This window comes from Nyctibius grandis, chromosome 1 (genome assembly GCF_013368605.1).
Source record: "Nyctibius grandis isolate bNycGra1 chromosome 1, bNycGra1.pri, whole genome shotgun sequence".
Taxonomy (NCBI): domain Eukaryota; kingdom Metazoa; phylum Chordata; class Aves; order Nyctibiiformes; family Nyctibiidae; genus Nyctibius; species Nyctibius grandis.
This window is the reverse complement of record NC_090658.1, coordinates 77,973,083-77,993,999: the sequence shown is the minus strand read 5'-3', so window position 1 is coordinate 77,993,999 and position 20,917 is coordinate 77,973,083. Positions and strand designations below refer to the sequence as shown.

Genomic DNA, 20,917 nt, shown 5'->3' with positions numbered 1-20,917 from the left:
GCAATGAACCTCAGAAGCGTCACTTTTGCAAATCTCAAGAGGCATCATTGACCTGGGGCTGGCTGCAGTTTCTGCCCCAGTTCCAATTTAATGTATTCCAGTTTGACCCTCAAGCAACAGTACTGTTGGAGAACACGCTAAGAAACAAATGCAGGCAATTGCTTTGACATAATTCTTTTGGATGCAGGCAGATCGAATGTGCTGATGTCAACAGAGACCAGAAAAGAGTTTTACACAATCTCCTTTCCTCACTGAAGAAAACAGTAGGAGAAAACAAAGCACGACCCAAAACCTAGCCAGACACATGCCCACCTCTCAACAGCAAATCTAATACATGCTGTCTAAGGAAGGGAGAACCAAGACAGATGCTTCTAAAGTATCATTTGCATGTATACACAGTTATAGCTTAAATTTACATGACTTGTATATATAATTTGCATGAAACATCTGTTCCATAGAGGATATTAATCTAAAGCCCCAGAAACAGCATAATTCAGTCCTTTATGGCCATAGTCCATTCAAGGGAGTTACTAACATAGTTCCCTCACCTTAAAGCAAACTGCTTGTCCTGGTTTCATTGGGATTTTGTTTCAGTTTGTGGCCAGCCATGGTGATCAAGGCCCTTTGCAATTAAATGCAGGGCAGCTGACCCAGGCTGGCCCACAGGTGTATTCTATATCATTAACATCAAGTTCACTATAAAAGGGAAAGCTTGCTGGAGAGAGGTGGGGCTTTTTTTTTTTTTGGTTTATCCTCTTCCAGTTTCACTACTTTCTCATTCCCAGTGATTGACATTCCTGGAGCAACTTTCTGCAACTTTGTAGCTAAGTATAATTTTGTGTGTTTTGTATTATCATTTATATTGGTTTCTTTATTTTATTAAATCTGTTTAATTTTAACCCACAAATCTCCCTCCTTTTCCCCATTCCCTTCCTTGGTTGGGAAAGGGACATTGGGTGAGAGAAGAACTGTTATTGTTCAGCCCTGGGTGTGTGTGGGCTAAATGAAGACACTGCTCTTCTTCCCTTTCTCCCATTCTTCTAAAATTTAGGGGACTGCATGGACCTGCTTTCAATATGCTTGCCAAGATGAAACCTTCCTGCCTTGCCACTCACATAAATGCTCAAGCTTTAGCAACTTTGAGGCTGCATAGTTCGATGTCAGAGAACATTAAGGCAACACTGATTTTTCTGCGCAGGGCCAGCAAGAAGAGAAGCTGGGGGCATTTTTTTCCAAGGGAAGGATAAATTATGGTAGGAAACCAGATCAAGGAAGCCATGATGACTATCTTGAGAATAAAAGATTCAGCTAAAGATTTTCTCCTCTACCTGGTCGCTGTTGCTCCTGAAATAACTTCTGTATAAAAAGAGAAAAAAACACACATCAATGGTACAGTTTTTCAGAACTCATAAGGGAAAAGACCAGGGTTGTGGCTTGTCCTTCAACTTTATACAATGAAAAAAGAACAAAAAAACAGATCCCAAGCTCATTCCATTCTCTCTCTTTCACCTCCTTTCCTAAGAAAGGCTTCCACCTCTGTTACTCACAATTTTCCTTTTCTTCCATTCCTCCAACTCCCCATCAGTCTATGCAGACAGATTGTCTGTAATGGTATCACACAAAAACCAGATGAGATCTTCAAGGCTTTCCCTTTCTGTGTGCCTAGAGTGCTTCCAAGAAGAGAAAGTCTTGTGAAGAAATGGATTCTTACTTCCCTTTTCTGCAGCTACATGTGTGGGTCACTCTACCACAACAAAAGTCCGCACGTGCTATCTGACCACGATGACAGATAAAAATTACCATTTTGAAAGTCCATAAGAAGCGTGGTCTCTGAGAGAAGAGTGAGCATGTGTTACAGCCACTGAAACTACTTGATCTAGAACATCAAACCACCCCTACACAAAGAAAAAACAGACTTTCGTCCTTCTTCGTCTACCACCCTTTATGTGACCTACTGCCAGAATGTGGCCACAAAGTGTGGTCCACTATTTGGCTGATCATCAGAGGCTGCAGGACCTTTTCACCTATGTTGGAACCTGTGTAAATGTTGTGATGCTCAGGGAATAAGGGTTTTAGGGCCACCAGTCATCAGGAATTATCAAACACTTTAGTCCCTGGAGCATGTGGTGTCCTGCTCCTTGCGTAACTATCCACAAGGAAAACTTTGGAATCACTGCTCTAGAGAGTCAGAGAACAAAGGCTGATCAAAAATACTACTGAATGTGCTAAGGAATCCCTTGAATTTCTCATGCTGTTGTCTTATATTTTTTAAAGCTTTTGTCAAGTTGCAAAAGTATGGTTGAAACATTTTTTTAATACTACGAATGAGAAGGCGGCTTTAATCAAAATAAAAGTTTATTATCTACCTTGACTCCTGTAAGGACTTTGACACAGTCCCATACAACATCCTTGTCTTTAAACAGGAGAGATATGGATTTGATAGATGGACTATTCAATGGATAAGGAATGGGCTGGATAGCCACATCCAAAGAGTTGCAGTCAATGGCTCGATGTCCAAATGGAGATCAGCAACAAGTGGTGTCCCTCAGGGGTCCGTATTGGGACCAGCACTGTTCAATAACTTTATTAAAGACATGGTAAGTGGGATTGAGTGCACCCTCAGCAAGTGTGCGGATGACACCAAGCTGTATGGTGCAGCTGATACGCTTGAGGGAAGGGATACCATCCAGAGGAACTTTGACAGTCTTGAGGAGTGGGCCCCTGTGAACCTCATGAAGTTCAACAAGGCCAAGTGCAAGGTCCTGCTCCTGGGTTGGGGCAATCACCAGTATCTGTACAGACTGGTCGATGAAGGGATTGAGAGCAGCCCTGTGGAGAAGGACTTGGGGGCAATGGTAGATGGAAAACTGGACATGAGCCAGCAACATGTGCTCACAGCCCAGAAAGCCAACGATATCCTGGGCTGTATTGAAAGAAGCATGGCCAGCAGGTCAAGGGAGGTGATTCTGCCCCTCTGCTCTGCTCTCCTGAGACCCTACCTGGAGTACTACGTCTAGCTCTGGAGTCTTCAGCTGAAAGAGTCCTTAAACTGAAAGAGGGTGGATTTGAATTGGACATAGGAAGAATTTTTTTTATGATGAGGGCAGTGAGACACTGGAACAGGTTGCCCAGAGAAGTTGCAGATGCCCCATCATTGTAAATGTTTAATGTCAGGTTGGACAGGGCTTTAAGTAACCTGGTCTAGTGGAAGACGTCCCTTTCCAGGGCAGGGGTGTTGGACTAGATGATCTTTAAAGGTCTTTCCAACCCAAACCATTCTATGATTGGTGATTCTGTTATTAAATTGGATTCCCACCTCCTTGGCTGCTATCACAGTACTGTGACAGTGCAGTTAGTGCAGCTGGGACTTAATGGAGCTGTAAGACAACTTGTGGAATAGGGTTACAAACCAGTATTACTGTAGACAGAGATATATAAAGCACCTGCACTCTAGGATTAAGGCACATGAAAAAGAGAGGATAAGATACCCACGTGATTTCATCTAAATGCATAGATCATACAAAAGAAAAAGTGAGAACCAAATGCACCCATATCTTTACACTGCCATTTGTACGAAGAGTCAAAGTTTATTGTTTCTTCCATACTGCAAAGCTACAGTTGTTATGACAATCACAGCAGTTATTATGTAGTTCACTCTCACTATATTTTCAGAGCACAAGAGATGCGATCATCTGCAGGCTTTGAACACTTCCCTCTAAACATGCTCATCTAATATGACTCCAGTTTTCAGCGACAGTAGGTTATCAGTTGTTTGGTTATTGCAGGCTGTTACAGTATTTTTACAACAGGAAATATGTATTCCATACGTAAGAAGACTACACTTACAAGAAATAATGCAGGAAAGTGATCTAATTTCTATTCTGCTTCCTTCCTTCTGCAGTGTGCTGCATTGAGATGTTTGTTCCAAAACACAGATACTAGTTCAAGGCCAAGATTTTATTTACCCTGATCCTACAAAACAAGTCTGCAGCTAAACTGCAAATCAAACACCTCAAGATGTTGTACTGCATTCACATTCACGTAAGTGATTTAGGTAAGTGGGCTTAAAATTTATCTTTTCAAGGTTATTGAGCCTGCCTTATCCATGGCTGGTAATTTTTGTGTCAATGTCATAGTCTTAAAACTCCTGTGAATTAAGAACACTTCCCAAAAAGATGCAAACAGTACATCAAGCAGGAAACGTCAATTTTGAAGAGTCTTTGTTGTGGTCTTGACCCTCGGTATTGCAGACCATAAGAAAATGGCCATTGTGCTGCATTTAGGGAAACAGCACAACGCCTTCACGAAGTTGCTGCACCCATCCATGGATGTTACCCCGCTACCACTGCTGAACAAAGGAACCTGACTGACTGCTGCGCTTCACTTCTCTGGTTTTGCAAAACCAGTTTTTAATTCAGGAAGTCTGAGGTAGCTTTTGAAGAGGAAACTTTCAAGCATTCTCTTATACTTATCCCTTTTATTACTGTGACCGACAATACTTGTATATAATAAATTATAAATGGCCACATGCAACTGCCTTCTGTCTGCAAGCTCAAAGCTGGCAAGAGACTTTATATGGCTTCGGGGCCAAATCTGCATCAGGCAGGTTGGTGAATTTGGGGAGTTCTGAGCACCAGCAGATTTGCAAACTGACCGATCAGTGCTGACTGCGCATTGCTGGAGTTCTTAGGAAGGGATAAACAGATGGGTCAGGAAAGGACAGTACTCTGACCTGGGTTGCATAGCTGTAGAAATAACATACAGGGTTAAAAACTATTAAACCTTTAAAACCCTCCCCAATATATCTTGTATTTTTGGTGAGCTAACAGCACTAACTCTTTCATATTTATATGTGTTACACAGGTAGGGGAGTTAAAAATATAAGTAAAATCAAGGGATACTTCAAAAAGTTATGTTTGTTTTGTTTATGATGCGAGTAGTGTCTCTTCTGGCAAGGCAATACTGACTCTGAAATGCAGAAGACTTCCCCAAGGCTGGGCCGGAGCTTCTGATTTTTCTTTGCATTTGGGTACTTAACCATCTTCAGTGAAGATTTTCTTGAGCGTGAAGAATGAGATTAAATGTTTTATTTTGTATGTATTTTTTCAGAGCAGTTTTTCAGATGCCAGGAGCATAAATGTAAGTGAAAGAAAACAGTCCCAACTTTGTGAGCTTCCCAGCACTGTATTTTGTATGCTAGTGCTTTTGTTTTCTTGCAAGTTCAGCATTGCTTTAATGGCAGCACCCTGGATTCCCCCTGCCCCCAACAAGTGATACATATTAGTACATCTGTTTTTTCTGTAAAGTCTTTTTGCATTCTTTGCAGGGCACAGGAAGGATGTGGGCTCCTTTTCACATTCAAATGAGGCAAATTAGCCTTTGCCTGGTTCCTACACTATAATGCTTATTTTACATTTAAGCGTGAGAAAAGGGGAGGAAATAAAACCCAATGCATTAGGTGGGCTACATGTTTCATTCTGGTACATGCCTTACTTAACCTTCTTTTGCGAACTGCTTTCCACAGGACGTAATTTCAGGATGGAGTTCAAAAGTTTAATCATGTAAAATGACTGAATAGTTTGCACAAAGAAACAGCAGCCACGGATATGTTAAATATCAGAAAAGGCTGAAAATGCCAACCTGAATCAGCAGGGCTCAAGCAATCCAGGAGATTCCTGAAGAGCATTGGTGGTAGCTTCCTCACACAAGTGACCAAAGAGTCAATAATGGGAAACACTGTGCTGGACCCTTACACATACAAACAGGGACCAGGGGATGTGCAGGTCTGGGACAGCGAGGGCTGCACTGATCATGAGGTGGTGGATGGTCTTTTTCCAAAAAGACTGATCACAATCCAGAACTTCAGGAGAGCAGACTGGCCTCTTCAGGGATCTGCTTAGAAGAATCTCGTGGGATACAGTCCTGGAGAAAAAAGAGGTCCAGGAGAGCTAGTTGATTTTCAAGGATCACCTCCCTCAAGCTCCAGAACGGTCCATCTCAATATGCAGAGTCAAGCACAGGCAACAGAAGGCCCACATGGATGAACCAGGAGCTCCTGACTAAACTCAAACATGAAACGGAAGTATACAAGAGATGGAAGCAGGGTCAGATAGGGTTAAGAAAGCCAAAGTCCACCTGGAGTTGAACCCAGTGAGGGTTGTCAAAAGCAGTAAGAAGTGTTTTCACAGGTATATCAGCAGCAAAAAGAAGACTAAGGAAAATGTAGGCCTGCTGCTGAATGGGGCATTACTGGTGTATCCCTGAAGTCGATACTGGGGCCAATACTGTTTAACCTCTTCGTTAATGATCTATATGACAGCAGACAGTGCAACCTTAGAAGGTTTGGGAAGAGTAGTTGATACCCCATATGGTTTTGCTGCCATTCACAGGTACCTTGGCAGGCTGAAGAAATGAGCCAACAGGAACCTTCTGAAGTTCAACAAAGGGAAATGCGAAGTCCTGTGCTGGGGAAGGAATAACCCCATGCTGGGGGGTATACGCTGAGGGCTGACCAGCTAGAAAGCAGCTCTGCAGGAGGAAATCTGGGTGTCCCAGTGGACAGAAACATGAGCCAGCAATGCTCCCTTATGGCAAAGAAGACCATCAGTGTCCTGGCCTGCATTAGAAACAGTACTTCCAGTAGGATGAGGGAGGTGCCCTTTACAAAGCACTGGTGGGACATGTCTGGAGTGCTGGATCCAATTTGGGGGTCCCTGAAATTTTGGGGCTTCCCAGTACGAAAGAGACATGGACTTATTCAAGCGGGTCCAGCAAAGGGCCACAAAGATCGTTAAGAGTTTGGAGCCTCTCTCCTATGCGAAAAGGCTCAGAGAGCTGTGACTGTTCAGCATGGAGAAAAGAAGGCTCAAGGGGATGGTATTAACATGGAGAAATACCTGATGGGAGGCAGCAAAGAAGACAAGGCCAGACCTCTCAGTGATGCTCAGCGACAGGACAAGAGTCAGTGGGCACAAATTAAAATACAGGAAATGCTGTTTAAACATAAGAAAAAAAAATCCTTTTCTACTGTGAGGGTGTTGAACACTGGAACGGGTCACCCAGAGAGGCTGTGGAGTCTGCATTGCTGGAGGTACTCAAAACCCAACTGGACATGACTCTGAGATACCAACCTTAAATTGACCCTGCTTTAAGCAGGGGGTTTGGACTAGATGATCTCCAGAGGCCCTTTCTAACGGCAGTGATTTGTGATTCTGTCAGGTCATACTTAGACCTGCTGCACTTACTAATGTCCTCCTCTCCCTCCTGTTAGAAAGTAGAGACAAATGCAACAATTCAGTAATGTAACAAAAGCACGGTATGCATTCTGCAGGGAAATGGTGTGGTGCAAATTCCTGCTTTTTTAGAACCTGTGCTTTCATCCAAGTTGTAAAGCTAAGAGACAGGATGCAACAAAAACCAAACAACTGCTCGGTAAACTGTGGTTTACCGCAGGCAGTTAGCACTAGGGGAAAATTCAGTGCACACTCTTCATGCTACAGCAACTTTTTGCACACTCAACGTATGCTATGCATGAGGTAACGTATTCCATATACAGCGAACTGTTACAAATTAGTCAGGTGCTGTAAATTTATACTTGGCTTTACTGATGGCAACCTCCCAGGGCAAACAAGCCCTTAGTTCTGGTGACAGTCATGTGCCAGGTTTGACAGGTTTTATCGAGAGAGCTGGAAGAAGTTTTGACACACCTGCTAATGCATGGACGTGCTTTCTCCAGTTCTGCTGCCATCCTCATCCACGGTTCTGGGATGGACCAGCCTTGCAGCAACTGATGGGCTGTGTCCTTGGTCTGGAGACCTGCAAGATCCATGTCCCAAGTCCCTGTTCTGCTCACAGACTACCCCTTGAAATCAGTTACTTGTTGTTTCTTCTTGGTTTTCCCTCTGTTCTGACCTGAGTCACTCTACAATGGCCTCTTTTCTGGGCCTGTGTGAGCACAGCCCTGCCATGGCCTCCCACTCATCCCTGTGGGAGCTCTGAAGCCTGCTCCATCTGCAACAGGGAGGCCACGGAGGAGCAGCAAGAGTTCCTACTCCCTCAGGGCTGACACTAGTTTTCCAGACACCTGGCTGTCCAAAGCACACAGGTGCCTACTGTTCTCACCCACCTCTCTCCCCTCCAAAACCAAAGGCATCCAAATTGATTAGTCTTGCAGCATACAACAGAACAGTGGCACTATTATGTGTGTTGGCCTGAACTCCCCTTCTCCTTCAAGCTCTCTCCTTAAAACAGCAGCGCAAAGCTCCAGCTTGGAGACCTAGAGTAAAGATAATCAGGTCTGGATTTAGATCCAGACTTGCCCCAAAGCCTGAGCTTGCTCAGTGTCAGACTCTGGCTGTCCTCAAGCCATAGGAGCAACAAGGCTGCTCGGTCAGAGCCTGATGCCTTTAACACTAGTTTACTTAGAAGTGTTGTGCCAAAGGGGTACGTGGAGGGGCCTGAATAATTCAGAAGTTCTCAAAAAAAATGCAAGTGAAAATTTGTTAGGCATCCTAGAAACAGCCAGTTTCTCTCTGCTGAGGCATCCACAGCACTTTTAATCCATAATTTCCATTGTAGCCTGCTAAAATAATGAGATTTGTTATTCCTGTCACATGCCCTTTCTGAAGACGCTGGGAAGGTGTGGGAGAAGGAAGAGAGAAAATTAGTTATCAGTCACCAAGAGTAGATTAAGTGCTCAAGAGTTGCACATTCATGTATAAATGACTCAAGGGAGTTTCATTTATTCCTTCTCTCCTACCTTATACTTTTTTCCTCCTGTCCTACAGCCCTTGTTCCCCTGTCGTACTCAGTCACAACCCGCCTGCAGTGAACAAGTTGGAGAGTGGTAAACAGTTCTGGATTTTTCCTCTTTCACCATGAGATTTCATTTGGACTCCCTTTCCCAGACCTCAGAGCGTGCCCGATTTCTGGGAGCAGAACAGAGAACAAGAATAGAGTTAATCTTTAGTGATGTGATAAAAATCACTTTCTCACACAGACAACTGGAGAAGGATTTCAAAAGAGCTGTTGTGCCAAGCACCTGATAGGAAAACCTGAAATTGAAGCCAGCCCACACCTTCCTGCTCACAGACACAGCTCGCTCATTTTCTCCCCAGCACTCCCTCTTCTCTACTAATTCTACCTGGAACTAAAATGTAAGTCACCACTGAGTGTACCCTCACACCAAAATGTGCTGTGCTTTGAAAGAGGCCACTGTTTCCGCAAAAAAAACCACAAGCTGCATTACAAGTGGGGGCACCTCATCTCTCTTTTTTTAAAACAAAAGTTATAGTTAGTAAAAACACATTAAGCAACCAGATTGGAGAGGTGGGATGGGGGAACAGGACACATGGAGATTTGATGGCTCTGGTGCAATCCAAGACAGCGAGGAGTGGGCAGGTGAGCTGAGCAGCTGGGAAGGGAGGGGAGGAGGGGGCAGCAGGAGATGCGGAGAGGGCTAGCAGCTTGCACTCTTAATGCCAGCATGCCAGCTGGCAGCTACATGTTGCTGGTTGTGTGTGGGCTGTAAATATAACAGAAGAGATGAGCCTTTAGGGGAGGAGCTGTCTGATAAATCATTAATGAATGAAAATATGAAGTAATCTGTCTGCCTAGGAGGCAGCATCATCTAATAATGAGGATGGTGGACTAGGAAGCCGGAGATGAGGTTCCTATCTCACCCACAAGACTGCTGGCACACCAGCTCCTTTTGCTGCGCATAAGAAGATACACCCGCCTACTTACACTGAAGGGCTGCTTTCTTAAGATCAACACGGAAACCCCATGATCTAGATGAAAACATGATAATAAAATTTACAGCACCCTTTGTGAAAACTGCACACCCTGCTCCTCTTTTGTCACAGGCAGCACACAAAGAAACAATATCGCTTCTCAGAAACAGTTTTCACTAAAACAGGGGGTTTCTCAAAGCCATAACAGAACCTAGTATGACCTTTTGCCAGCGCCAGTGGCATTTAATTTTAAATCAATTAACTAAATATACAGTACTAATTACCCATGGATATTTTTTAGCAATCAGACTACTGGGTGGAAACATAAGGGTATGTCTGTGTGTGGACAGGGACACTTTGCTTTCCCCGTGCTCTCCAAAATGAAAAGGAAAAAGCTCGAAAAATGTTGAAAGGTGCATTTGTGTTTATGGGGATAGCTGCAGGGGCATGAGACACAGGCAGTTAGAAAGCGATGAGGTTGTCAGGGGAAGGGGCAGGAGGTTAGCGCGGTTCGTTCTGACAAAGACCTAGCAGGATGTGCTGTGCAGCACAAAATCAATATGGACCCTGCATGAAAAAGTAATTGTTGGTTTTGTACAATTCTCAGGCTTATTTGGAAAGATCCTCACAAAGGTGATTCCCAGTTTGTGTCAAGTCTTTAACTGTTCTCTGTTTCCTCTGTCTTAAAAACCCCTGAATGTTAAGGGATTAAAACACTTTTAAAATAAACACCTAAAAAAGACATGGCACAAATCAATGTGAATACATCTAATGTTGGTGCATTTGTGGGATAAGAGATACAAGTGCTTTATCAAGCAGTGTACTTAAAATCATGGTTTTCCAGAGTGAACGATGCATAGATTGCAGCAGAAACCATAAATGGAAGACACATATGGCCATGACAGAGCCTATGTATACAGAAACTTAACAAAGCACCTGAGCAGATCTGTGGAGTTTAACTGCATACCTATTTGCAGCACTGAAGTCCAGTTTAATTATCCTGCCAATTACCTCTGAGCCACAACAAGGTTCTTATATTTAGGAAAGGACCTGCTCAGGCAATTTTACAAGGAAATTGCCTGTGCCTAATCTAATTGCTAAGAAGTAGCTAAAATTACCTTAGACCTGGAAAGACCAACAAAGAAGCAGGAAGCTCCAAAAGGTTCAAGAAGCTTCATGAGGCTGTTCTTGTAAATCACAGCTGCAGAGATTTGAGGATGAGCTCCCTGGAGAGGCTCCCAGTCACAGACACTGTTTTCCTCCCAGAACAAACATAATGCAGGTGGGATGACTTACAGCGCACAAAAGTATGATTTCTCACATACATAATGCTCTACTGGTTACTGAATACATTTACATCATAAGTGGGGTTTGTAAATTATCCACTGATGATGCCATACAGATTTAAATAATCTGCAGCATCAGTCTCTGCTATTTGCAAGCCATATCTGACACTTTAACAGCCTTTGCAAAAGATTTAACTGGGCTCCATCGAAGAATCCTATTTTTCAAGCTTTTGTTTAATCATAAGATGAGCAACATCTATAATATTTAACAAATGGATTGGGATGGCTTAGATGTTTCCAGACCCTTGCAGGAAAACAGTACACATCATCAGAAGGAATTACTTCTGTTAAATTACAGAATGTTTAATTGGAGACTGCTGGACACGTTAAGCTACAGTCAAGCTTGTTGACACAGTAAATGTACAGCATTACCTGCCTAATAACCAGTGAGGTAACTTTGGTGAGCCACTTACTAGTTTATGTCTTGCCAAACTGACCAAGAACAGATTTCTGACAGCACCATTACCAGCAGCTACTTCGACCCATTGTGTGCATTGCCATGATTTCAATTTGCATACTGCCCGCTATTTTGTTCATGTGTTCTGGGTTTATAAAAAAAGAAAGGAAAAAAACCACCAAGGCTCCCTTCACACTCCACCACTCCACTGACACAGATGAGCCTCAGACAGATGACCTGCATTCAAACTGGTTAAATACAAGAAAGGGCAAGTTGCGAGCAGACAAAGCAAGCTCCGAGGGGATTTCTCTCAGACTTTCAGTTTTCTCGTGCTTCAACCAACACTGACTTGCAGAGCATATTAAATTTGCTGCTCTCCCTGTCTAATATCATTAGAGAACTGTCTGTCAAAAAACAGATTTCTACCAGAGCTGGTTATCAACCTGAAGAAACTATACAACTAATTGCCAGCTGTGCCTAGGGTGTCTTCCTCCTCCACCATGGAACTGAAAAGTTTTTTATATATATACATATATATTTATTATTTTCCCCCCTATTTTCTTGTTTTAAGCAAGGAAAGCTCTTATCTGGGTGACAAGTAGAAGCATCTCCAACCCAGAAGAGCGTAGAGCTACACCTTAAAGCTCCTGGAATTTATTCCAGACGTAAGACATCCAAAAGAAAAAGAAGACAGCAAGACCATGACTATAATCATGAGTAGCTTCAAAAAGAGGAGAAATATTCAGGGAAAAAAATACCATGAGAATTGCTGGTTACAGTGGAAGCAAAGCAGCAGTGATAATTTGACACAAAAACTCTCTACACAGCAGCACTCTTACAGCTCCTGCTGGAGAAGGGTGGTGGCCTGGAATGGTACTGGACTCTCGTAGTACTGAGGAAGAGTTTTCTTAGAGAAGAACAGGTGGTTAAAAGTCATGGCTTAGGATTTTTTTAATTTTTTTAATCAGAATTACAACTAGGGAAATATTTAATACAGCAATAAAAACTTTTGTTGTTAAGCAACAGAAATATTTAATACAGCAATCAGAAGTCCCCTGCAATACACATGACTTTCAAAGATATCTCAAATACATGCCTCAAAGGAAAAACATAATTTTCTTTTCATTTCTGGAAACTTAAAGGTGCTGTAAAAGGGGTCTTGCAACACCAGAGTAACAGCTCTGTGTTTCCCACAAAATTTAAAACTCAGGTCTCACATAAGTTCACTCAGATCACACATGCATAAAAGCATGGGTAAAAGCAGATGCAAGTTTGGGGACCTAAACTGGATGGGAAAAGCAAAGTATCAAAACTGCTCTGAGTGTGAGCTCTTCCCAAAGACCCCCGGCTGTGCACAGCTAGTGGCCTGAGTGCTTTGGTCTCTCTGCCTGGGAACAGAGCTCCTTTCTCAGGGCTCTGCCCAACATCCACCTCCTGAAATGTCTTCAAGGTGGGCTGCTTTCTGCGTACTATGCAACACATAGTCCTTTTGCATGCTTCTGCAAGAGATATTAGATAAAGGGTGCTACATCTTTTACTGAGTGTAAGCCACAAGAAACTGCTCAGAGAAAGACAGCAGCCACAGTTATGTGCAAGAGTCACTGTCATTGATAATAGTCAATGGCATATTCCAGATGCATCACTAGGCAAGTTTCTGCAAATAACTCTGGATAACATCTACACCACATGCAGAGGGTGACACACACGTGGAAGGCACATGCTGCACTAACACAGAAATGATGAATACTTCAGTATCAACGTGCAAGAATTCTGTTTTACACTAGCAATGCAGGTTGCATCTTTGGCGTGCTCTTACTTCACTGGGGTGAGCAAAAGGCTGCTGCAAGCAGCCCCTTAATTCAACACAAGCTTTCCTTCTGCTTTGTCAGCTTTGAATAGTGCGCTCTCTCTCTCATCTGAAACATTGGTCTTATAAACAGGCTAATCCAAAAAAGAAAACGAAGATATATACTGTCATTTACAACTGTGCATGCTAATCCCCAACAACATCTAATGACATACGGGAAAGCTGGTGGTTAGACTCAAACTAAGCCTCCCTGTGTAATTACAGTCAGATAGAGGGCAAAAGTCAAGAGCAAAACATTTAAAAAAGCAAATGGAATGATCTTGGGCTCCTGTAAAGGCATTTACCAGATACCAAAATGCAGAATTTCATGTAAAGGATGTTCCATCAGCCTCTGTCTTACCAGAACAAAGACATGTAGTCGCCTAAATATTTCTCATCAGAGGATGTAAATGGAAAGAAATGGGGGGGAAAGGGGATTATGTTTGATAGTAAATGGCATGCAGAGAGAGACTAATGCCCTAATATTGCAGAATTAGCAGAGGGGGAAAAAATGGACAAAAACTTGTAAGTGTTGTGCACAACCAACAAATACCACCGCAAAATGAGGAATTTCCTAAACTGATGATTCAGTCCAATTATAACTAACCAGACTCAGCACCCATCACAGCAATAGGTACTGGTGCACCAATGCAACCACTAGCTTTAAGCATACAATACTACAATTTGCTGTAAGTTCCCACTGAAAAAAAGACAAACTTTTAACTTTTGATAAGAAACAAAAGGACAAGAAATGACCTGAAATCCTGTTTCTGAAGTGTACAGTTGAAGTTTCTTTCCACAGTCTTCTTTCTAACTAGCATCTTAACTGCATCAATGGGAAGGCTGGTTAATCAAGGACCAAAGTAGTTAACATTTCAGATCACATCTAGGATCCATGCATATTTTTAACTAATAATTTTATGAAGAATCTAGAAAGTCTCATGGTATTTCTACTTTTATCCTTCTGCCTGTAAAGCCATTTGCTTCAGTTATCATGATTTTTGCACAAAATAAAATACAAAGAAATGCAGTTTGATTAAAAAAAGGCAAAACTTATGTCGGTAAATCAATACGGTCTGAAAGGTTGTTATGGGATTAGATATCACCTTGTAAGACTAGAAAGGCAGGATTTGCAGCACTCAGCACAGCATTCAACACCCTAGCAGACTGAGCTAGTAAATTTTATATTTCTCACTACTGCTGTTGCATGACATGATCAAGGATGCACACAATCTTCAAGGTTTTTCAAGCTTTTGCCAGAGGGGAAATTTCAAAGCAGACTTTCCCTGTCTCTTAATACTAATGAGATGGGCAGGAAGGGCATTTACACAGTTGAATCTTTTATTATTTTCTCTTCCCTAAAAACAATATGAGTAATATGACTTGCTAAATTAGATATATTCCTATAGGTGGGTGGAGAACAGGTATAAAGGTCACAAGGACAAAGCACTATTTATTAGAAGGCTGTATAAACCTCTGTTAGCTCTGAGGTTTTCAGGGTGATACCTTCAGCATGAACACAAATTTCTCATGAATTTAAGCTCACTGGATATTTTCTAAAAGTCGCCATCAGTGACTTCCCTGATGACTCTCCCATCATCAGCTGACTCTCCCAGGCCAGTGGAGGCTGTGTGGGACCCTTTGGAGCCCATGAATGCTGTTCACCATTGCTAGCAGGGTTGCAGCAGGACCATGTGGAGTGCTCCCCGACAGAGCTTTCCACCTCAGCTGATGGAGAGTGACACGTCAAGCAGGAACCTCCCTCACGACTGAGCACTGGCCTTCAAGACACACCCACCTTCATTTTTGTTTTGAAATGGGTATTGTGGCACAGCACTGCAGGCATTCTCAAAACACGCGCTAATGCGTGATCTTCAAACTATCTTCTTTAGTTTCTCTTCTTGGTTTTTCTGGATTGCTTCCCAGGCTTTCTTTTCTCTTTGAGCTTAGCAAAGTGATTAATCTAAATAACTCAATGTCCACAAATATTCAGCTTTGGTAATCTGCAATGAGATCTTCCTTTTCTTCATGCTCCTTTATATACAGTTTCATTATGTTCATGCCAGATGAGCATTTAAGCGAGAGGTAGACGTAATGAGAGATGAAGAACTAGAGCAGTGTGCTTATGCTATGAGGTGGAAACAGACATCTTGTGCCTAGAGATCCATACCAAACTCTTATTGAAGAGAGAACTTGTCTATATGCAAAGTATCTAGTGCCCAACATAAAGTTTCACAAAGGCACAGAGAAATCTCCTAAACAAATCCCATAATAATAAATCTTCTTGATACCGCAGCATCCTATATCACACACTCATGCATTCTGTCCTTCATTTAGTTTCAGCAACCTCCACTGTGCTTGGCTGATAAAATAATCTCCCAAATGATTGTAGCTCTAAAATCTATTAAATCCATGAAGTATTGATGAGGCAGAATTAATGTCGAGAGAATTACATTAACCGCCCCCTTACCCCTGTATTTCATAAAAGAAACTCTCTAGGAGTAGAGCAGCACCATGGCTGTACTACAAAATGCAGTGCACTCAGCTCAGGAAAATCTGCATCTGTTCACATACCTTGAACTCTACCTATTGATGTATTATCACTACAACACATATTCATTTAGTAAGAGTCTTATCCACAGGAACAGCCTTATCTGATGCCCAGAAATCATGTTCTGTATTCGTTTTAATCTTGGGTATGATTTGTGTCTTACAGCGCATCACGCAAACCAGGCCCTGGATAAGAGCCCTGCCTCTCTCTGCGGCGTTCCTCACTCCCTGCGCTGCGGGGCTCATTAGCTGTGGGTTGATAACATTACCTACTAAGACCCTGTTGCCTGCCTGATTATAAACTTGCACAAACAGTCCCAAGTTTGGCAATATTCTCCTTGCTGGATGTTTGCTGGGAGATTTTTTTTTCCTTGCTTTGTTGCTGTTTTGGATTTTTGGCACGACTTCAACCAAAAGTTTTCAAGCTAATTCTGAAACAAGGCATGGGAAACTGGAGTGATTTGTTCATGTTAAAAGCTTCTGGTCACCCCTTGAACAGCTCGAGAGGTTTTGTGATTTGGATCATAAACTTGCAAGGTGTTAAGAGAGAATCTTTGTATTTTGATCTCTGAAGAAAACTCCCAAACATGACTAAATTACTAACCTCTGAAAAAATAAATCTCCGTTTGCACGAGCTCACTAGGAGGTGATGCTTCCTAGCAACTAAATTCCTGGAGATCCCACCTACAATGCCCCAGGATTCCACCATCATCTGGGTGGAACCTGCCCGCTCCAAGCTGCACTTACACTTTAATATTAAATGATCAGTGCTGACGTGAACCAGGTGCAAGGCTGTTCCATATCTAAATCTGAACTCATAATGGGTTGGATGGTGGTGGCCCCTGCAGTGTATCACATACATGTTTTTATTTAGTTCTCTAGAGGGGAGGAAGGGGAACAGAAGGTATGAGAACATGCCAGTGTGATGGAACAGGAGTTTTTGTATCAATTGCACAGTGACAAAAATACCCCGATGCACATACAAAAAAGAGCAAAGTTGATGAAACACTCCCTAAAGCAACATCTGAATTTTCATACTTAATGCTTTTCTTTCAACAGAGCACTTGAAGGGCTTGCTATCTAGATTTAAAAAAGCAACCAATTTACCACTTGCAAAATTCTGTCCTGGATCTTCAAGCTGCTGTAACATCATGGTCCACTGCAAACATCTCTGCCATTGAGCCAGCTAAGAAAGCTGGGAGGAACAGCTGCATGTAGTGCTCTGCTCCATCTGCTGTCATGTCTGTCCTTCCCTATTTCTTCTCCAGTGGCTACAGCAAGAGGGACATCCAGATGGATGGCCCACAGACCAGCTCTTTTTTTGCTGAGCAATTTCAACAATTGGATCACCTCAACCTCAGGGGAAAAAAAAAAAGAAAAAATAAAAGCTACACTAAATGGATTACCAGTGAGATGTAGGAAAACACTTGGGAAAATGACAGAGACTAAGACAAAAAGATCTCTTCTGCAGGAGACTGGAATGTAACCTCCCTGTGTAGGGTTATCTGATTTAATAACCTGAACACAAGTATAACAATGCTTCACGTCTCTTAAGAGAGCAGACTAAACCCAATCTGGTCGGGACTGGAGACTTGCAGTTCTGGGCAGGGGACAATCTGCATTCCTTAGAAGTCTTATGGACCAGATGTAACATTTACCACACCCAGCAGCACCAACATGCACATCTCTTCCATACGCTCGACTGGAAGAAAAGAAACAGACTAAAATTGAAGAAATTACAAGCATAGTGTAGCAAATCTTGGTAAACCCCAAAATATTTTAAAATGCTCAAGCATTTCCACACACTTTCGTTCCTAAGGATGCATGATAATCTTCAGCCCATAGGAAGAGATAACGAAGATATGCCACAGAAGCATATTATGAGGTGCATCACTGCCCAAATTAATGACTCTGGAAAATGAAAAGCTACCAGAAATAGGACCAAAACGCACCAGGTCAGCCCTAATTACAGAAAACAGCTAATGATTCTGGCAAAGCCTCTTGTGTGCATGGCAGAATACAGGTAATAAAGCAAAAGTTACAGTGGGTTATTTTTGCAGTCAGAGCGCATATTCCAAGCTCTTTGCAGATAATTCATAGCTGCGCTATAATACTTTATGTCAGAAACCTGACATAAGAAGAAGAATCACCAAGAAAAATTCAATAGCATTTTTGGTAGACATCAAGGATGTAAATAACTGTGTCATAGAATATAGAATCGACACCCAGGAATGCACAAGACTTCATGATCTTTCTAAAGGCAAACAAATTTAATATGCATAAAGATATTGAAAATCTGTTTTTATATAATTTCTAAAAATCAAAGCAGGCACTGCCTGCTAGATTTTTATTTGTTTAAAGTGAAGAGAGAAGAAAAATGTGACTGTCCCTAATGGCAAAAAAAAGACCCAAAACAAAACACCAGATGAGTGTCTTGGCAGCTGAAATCTAAATTTTCCACGATATAGCTGAGCAACCAGGAATAACTGAAATCACTGTTTAAGATGTGCAGTTGCTCCTAATCTACGGAGAAGTGTGCAGATAGGAGCACAGCATCTCAGATTTCAGCTGAAACAAAAAAAAGCCCTGAACTTGGGGAGGTACCCATGCCTAAATTCAGACTGAAAAGAGCAGTGGACATCCAGGCCCTGAGGTATACATTCAGCTCCAAGGCCTGTGTTTGAAGCATTCACAGCTTTCCTGGGAAGAGGAAATCTCTAGGAAAAGGATGAGCACACAGTGGCACACCCGGCGCAGGAAGATGCAGGTCAGGTTTACAATACAGCAGCCACTCTGTTCACTTCACAGCTTGATTCTCCTCTGATCTTGATGGCTGTAACCAACTACAGGGTCTAGATGGACAGGGACAGAACACTATACTGTACAGCATAAGTCATGGTTAGAAATATAAAAAACTCTTATGAAAGGCAAGAGTTTCAAGGGGAGTCTGGACTGGCAAAGAGAAGTCTGACTAGGGAAAAAGAACCCCACAGATCACACCAAGGTTTTCTGTCCTACATCAGCCATGCTTCTTGGGACTCCTTGCAGTCAGGTAATTATCTGATGCGGAGGGATGGCCGTTCCATGACTGCCTGCTGAACGCTATGCTCAACGCAAGACAGGTCAAACCTGTAGTGCCACACAAATATCTGCTTTGACATCCACGAGGCTGCTTTACAGAAATCTCATCAAAAGAGGTCTCTTTCACATTGCTCAGAAAGATATCATCAGCTTAGCTGAGGGAGTTTTAAATTCAGCCAAGATTTCCCTCCCAGCATTCAAGTATACTCCTCTAATCAGCTCCTAAAACCACTATGAATTTTTGATCTGGAGGCTGCATGACCTTTTCTAGGATTTTGATACAAGATGAATAAATAACCGCTGAGCCTCTGAGCTCAGCTGCTATGTCAAGATAAATTCAAAACGTTCTCTTGATGCCCAGTCCTTCTTGGATTCAGTGCGTTAGGGACAGAGACTGGGCAAAACTGTTTCCTTGTCTTATATTTTTTGTAATTATTTTTAAACTCTCTGGGAATTTGGAATTCCTCAGGCAAACCTACAGTGGGGTCAGAGATATTTCAGAGATCCTTACAGATGAGAAACTCAAGGTTCCTGATTATTCTACCTCAAAATAAGATTTTGCAAACAGTTTGAGGTGGGAAGAGGGGAAGGAACAGCTGTGAAAACAAGTAAAATTTGCAGAGTTTGTTTACACATTATAATGGCTCCAGGAAAACAATATTAAATTCTAGGGCAAAATCCTGGAGCATGGAGTGGTACAAACTCAGCTCCAGACTGGCTCAAAAAAATTCCAGGATGTTTACAAACCAGCAATGAGAAGTGTCTCTTTTCTTTGGCTTATATCTCTAAGCAAGTCAGGAAAACAGGTAGTTTTCAGAAGCATCACTTTGCCAGTTAACTTCTCCCAAGTTCTGAGATTCAACCAAGTCAAGCAGCCATGCTCTCCAAGTCTGAACATGAACTATAGGTTGAGAAAACATTGCCCAAGTAGAACCTCTGTGAACCAGATGGTGTTTTTCTTTTCCCCCCGCTAACAAGTTTACTGCATCTGTATGACACCACATTTCCTTGGAGCTACAAGAAGCAGCTTCACTGATTTTGGGGTCTTCTCCAAGACTCTTCTCTCACAGGCAGAGAAGATGCAAAGTCTGCATTGATTGACAGTGAGCAACATCAATGAGAAGCAACAAGGAAGAACTTTTTCACTCTGAGGATGGTCAGACATGGGAACAGGTGCCCAGAGAGGCTGTAGAGTTTCCACCCTTGGCATCCAGTTGAATATTGAAAATCAAGGCCCTGAGCAGCCTGACCTAATAGAACCTATTTCAAGTGGGGGTTTGGACAAGATAACATCTGGCAGTTTATTCCAAGCAAAATTATTCTATGATTCTAAGAAACATGCTGCTTCTGTCTCTTTCCTCTTGCTGCTCTTGAACTATGCTCTTTTATTAAGGCCAGCCATGGAGACTAGGCTGGTCTCAGCTGATGCATCTTTGAAGGAAAATTAAAACACAACAATCTGACTACCAGGTCTGCTGATAAACTTTTTTCCCTTGGTGTTACACGGCATCACTATTTCTGAATTATGACTCTACTCCTTGACCTGTGAGTATCATAGCTTTGTCACACCCCACACAAAGATCAGCCAATCTGTAAGGACACTGGACAACTTTTAGGATCAAAGTTTCATTACTACCACCAAAAAGAAAACTAGATTATATATCCTATCATCTTTTGCAGTAACAGAAGTCAGCACAAAATCTCATGGACTAAAGAGCTCATGCTGCTGGTCTGTGGGTCATCTTTGGCCCTACAGCTAAATTCTAATTAAAGAATTGTTGTTTGTATTTCCCAGTATATGGATATAGGTGTAAGCTTACAACATGCCCAATTGTCAGAAAAGCCAAACTGCAGAGAGAAAATTGCTTAAAAGAATGAGCTACAGCAGGGTTTACCCAGGTACTGTTGTACAGGACTTTTTGTGCGTTTGGCCAACTTCTTTGTAAAATTCTGATCTTGGTTATCT

General features: G+C 42.3%; 1 protein-coding gene across 7 annotated transcripts in view; it reads right to left on the bottom strand.

Moving 5' to 3' along the window:
- The window catches only part of FYN (FYN proto-oncogene, Src family tyrosine kinase), a 150,155-nt gene that overhangs the window by 60,511 nt on the left and 68,727 nt on the right, over window positions 1-20,917 (bottom strand). Inside the window, exon 1 of one of the 7 annotated variants that reach the window (XM_068404380.1) lies at window positions 8,759-8,854. The exons of 4 other annotated variants lie outside the window; for them this stretch is intronic. The gene's annotated coding sequence lies outside the window, so the exon portion shown is untranslated. Of the gene's footprint in view, window positions 1-5,640; window positions 5,713-7,706; window positions 7,790-8,758; window positions 8,855-20,917 lie in introns of those variants that run through there. 2 more of the 7 variants (XM_068404467.1, XM_068404655.1) reach the window with 2 other exon arrangements.